We start from the raw sequence: 4,024 nt of genomic DNA, 5'->3' as shown, positions 1-4,024 counted from the left end.
ATCGACAACGCGCAGACATACAATGCTGGGCTGCGCATATTCAAAGTAGCAACGAACCCCTCGGTTATTAAGAATGCGTTCAAAAATCTTCATGGTAAGGGAAAGTAACCGGATCGAACGGTAATTTGAACAGTGCTGGACTACTATTCTTTTTCCATATTGGAATAGTGGTACTTTCTTGCCAGTCAGGATGGTGTTCTTTCTTCCTGAATAACCCGATTAAAAAATTCACGGAGCCACAGTGTTGGGTCCCAGCTCTTCGCTTTCCAGAGCTGAGATGCGATGTCGTCAGGTTCTGTTGCTTTCCCCAATTTCATTCATTTTGTTGCCGCCTCGACTTCAGTTGCGCTGACAGGTGGAACTGGTCCAAATGTCGGCAATGATTGTGGAAACATTACAAAACATTTGTACTTAGCAAAGGGGTGGTACAAATTCTTACCCATTTAGCAGTAGTGATGTTCAATGAAGAATTTTTATCCATTTCCCAAGTCATGGACGTGTTGGGGATTACTTTCGAAGACGAAACGCGCTTCAGTGACTTTGCATAAAGGGCCCTGATTCAACAGAAAGAGGAAAATGCAGTCAATTGAGAACATTGTAGATTAAATCGTAAGTTTCTGCAGTCTTGTTTTATACCGCACTTTATCTTTTAACCAGTTTTCTTGAAAGTTGACTTTTTTATACATTGGACCATCACTTCTACCAGAAATATTTATCGAATTCATTCAATTTTTTTGAGTTGTTCAGTGAGCATTTCGCTATGACTACCCGAGCCAGACTTTGGAAATTTTGTCTTTTTCCATTTTTATAGCCTCTCAAGGGTTAAAATTTTCAAATTTCAAAATAAAAATTCCGAACGGGGGAACACAGCCAAGGGAACACTTGTTAATGAGAAATATTTTTTTTTATTTCAAGTAGAAAAAATGACAGTTCAGGTGCTTCAAGGTCGCTCGTGATATTTCGACAAGGACTACGTCAAGGACGTTTCAAGAACATAAGAAAAGTGGGGGGTGCTTTTCAAAAATATTTTTTAACAATAGTAGTAATAGTAATTGCGGAGCCTAGATACCATATAGTGGCAACTGCCTTTTTCATATTTTTTTTTGTTGGGTCGAAGACTGAGAATGGGTAACCGAAAGAAACTACAAACCAAGACCAGCTTTGAAAAGTACTAATCGAAACCTTTCGTCGGATACACCACATGACTTTATTTTCTGAAAAAAGAGGGTTTTTTTTCTATTTGTGGGGAAACCCTCTCCCCTGAAATTCCAGGTAGAAGGATGTAACTCACCATGTGAGTGAGCGTCCACCGTTCCCATCTTTCCACCAGATTTGGTCTTGATGGGTATAACTGTTTGCAAGAAAAATGCGTGTTACAAACAGATAGACAGACGGACAGACTGTAAACCGCTTTTAATAAGGTTTTGTTTTACAAAAAATCTTAAAAATGGTCCTAAAATTTATGTTTGTTGGTAGAAGACCGCCTTAAGACGAAGAAGAGAGAGGTGGGCAGGAAATGTGCCGGTGAGCTGAGTACGCTTGACCAGAGGTAATGTGTCAAACGGTTCCGGGTTAGAGTTCTAAACGCACCATGGGGGTATTTTAGCCAGTAGTTTGGCTGAAAGAGTAATCTAGCGTTAATGCATTTTACTAAACAAAAAAAAATTGTTCCAGCCTAAGACGAAGTATTGTCAGTTGATTAAAAGTGCAGTATAGTTTTTAGCTTCTCCTCTAACAGGATTTGGACGGGGCAGTGCTACTGCGCTATCCGTAGGATCTCAACTCCTCGCTTTTCAGCTTTTGATTTCGCTCTCCACATGGCAGAAGAAAATATATTTTCCATTTGCCTCATAGCTTCCGTTATAAGTTTTCTTGTCATATTCCTGTAAAGTTGTATGACAATTTAATATTTGTCATAAAAAACCGTTGGTAAAAACTCGTATGTTCATTATAAGCTAAAGACCGTTATTAGCAACAACAGCAACATTATACAGCATATTTTAATGTGCCTGTGTAGTTTTTTGCGGAGGTGCCAGCAGCATACACTAAAGTAGTGCCACTAAGGGTGTCATTAAAGCTTAAAAGGATACCAAGGATGATATCGCAGTAGCACTTAATTACATTCCCCTAAATATTGTCAGCATACAACAGAATGTATGCAGCACTACAACAAAACACAACACGACACAACCAACTTGATAAACCATAATGTTCCGTCAGGATGAAGAATACCTTTTTTCTCCCTACACTTGGTTTCAACTATCGTAGGGACATACTGTGCTACCCTCATTTCTGTTCTAGGATGATAAGAAATTATTACATTTCCTATACATACTTGTGAACATAAGGATTGCTGATGAGCAGGGTAGAATTTCGTCCTTTTAAAATTCTTGAGAAAATTTATGTTTACTTCCTGCTCCTGGGGAGTTATTAATTAAGGAAAGGGGGTGAACGAATGCCACCTCGTTTTTGTTGATTTTCTAATTTTCTCCCATGCCAAACTGAATTTAGTTCTGTGGCATGGAAGTGAATATAAATAGGTTCATTCCATGGCATAGAACACCAACAGCATGAAAAATAATGGCATTGTTATGTTTACGTTTCCTACGCTCAGCATCTAGGAATGCCGGGTAAGTCCCCAACATTTTGAAGTTGGGTCGTCTTTAAGGTTCGTTTGAGTAAGCTGGGCAAAGCTTAAATCATAACCAGAAAATGGTCCATGGTTAAGTTTTCGGCTCGGAATGTCGACTTACGCCCCAGCAAAATGGGGGTTCAAGAGGTAACCCAGCATCTTGAGAGTTTAAAGACGGCCTATCTTGAAAATCGGAGTGGATTCGCATATATTCCGCTAATATTGATTTATGTGGCACAAGCACACGCAAAATAACTTCAGCCATTAAACATCAATCATATCAATCAATCGGATTCCAATAGAGATGACATAATGATCCAACTTAGCAAGATAAAGGGGGGAAATATAGGTGGAAGAAGCACGTGTAGTCATTCGCTCCCCGGAAATGGAACTCGGAAAATATCCGTAGGTTCGATCGGTGTGCGTTTGTCTTTGGATCGTCATTTTATTTTCGGGAGGTTTACGATGAATAACAAGAAAATTAAACTCAAGATTGAGAGGGAAAGCACTCGGTGAAAGCCAATGTAGCAGAAGCTGCTCCATAAATTTTACTATTTGTAGTCGGAAAGATGAAATAATTGAAATAATTATTCGCATTTGTTGCTTGTTTTTGGGATATTTTCGGCCGAAGGTACGGAGCGTGTTCGTCGGTTGGACATAACTAAACTCTGGGTTTGGCCCCCAAGTAGGCATCATGATATCTTTCGAAATTACTGAAATTAATGACAAATTTATCCTCTTTTAGGAAGTTTTAGTGCTGAGTTCTTTTGATAAAAGAGGATTACCTTTCAAACCTGCAGCAGTTATGATGTTTCCAAATTTCTATTGTATATTTCCTTCAAGTATTTATGAATGTCCAATCTGTTGGGGGAAGGATATTTACTAATTATGAGTTGCTTGGATTTATTGCCTTGGGCAGTACGTACCGCGTTGTAGAAATATTTGATTTATAATCGACAGCAAAATCAACTCTTATTTTTAAAGACCCGACTTTCTCATTTTATTGGCAGAATCGAGATTTGAAGTGGAAATCAAGGAGCAATTTGTAAGAAAGTGCAAATTTTCCAGGTATGTTGCTATCTGGTTAGGGCCGTAGAGAGAAAGTTTAGAGCTAGAATGAAAACTATGTAAATAAACCAGGCCAAAAAAGAAATGCGAGCCCCTTATAAGAATTTCTTTTAGCAGAACGTTATTACAATGGGTTCGTTGTTTGCCAGCCTTTTTTCCTTTTGGGGAAATGGACATTTTAAAAAGTGACTGACCTTGGGATGTCGCGTGAGACATTTTCACCAACTATTGTAAAACGGCGGGTGATGGATAGGATGGCAGTGATGGCATTGAATTATGATTTGGCAAAAGAATAGGTTGTACATAAGCTGACAGCTGTGGTAT

The 4,024-nt window shown here is 38.8% G+C and overlaps 1 long non-coding RNA gene across 1 annotated transcript; it reads right to left on the bottom strand.

The window, feature by feature from the left end:
- Positions 1–3,145: 3,145 nt before the first annotated feature.
- Positions 3,146–3,516, bottom strand: LOC119656567. The gene is made up of 2 exons (XR_005250062.1): positions 3,418–3,516; positions 3,146–3,345 (listed from the first exon to the last, which is right to left on the bottom strand). It is a non-coding gene; the product is annotated as an uncharacterized LOC119656567 (long non-coding RNA).
- Between the last annotated feature and the right edge of the window lie 508 nt (positions 3,517–4,024).

Source organism: Hermetia illucens, chromosome 5 (assembly GCF_905115235.1).
Source record: "Hermetia illucens chromosome 5, iHerIll2.2.curated.20191125, whole genome shotgun sequence".
NCBI lineage: Eukaryota > Metazoa > Arthropoda > Insecta > Diptera > Stratiomyidae > Hermetia > Hermetia illucens.
The sequence above is the reverse complement of the archived record's forward strand: the minus strand, read 5'-3'. Positions and strand labels throughout refer to the sequence as shown.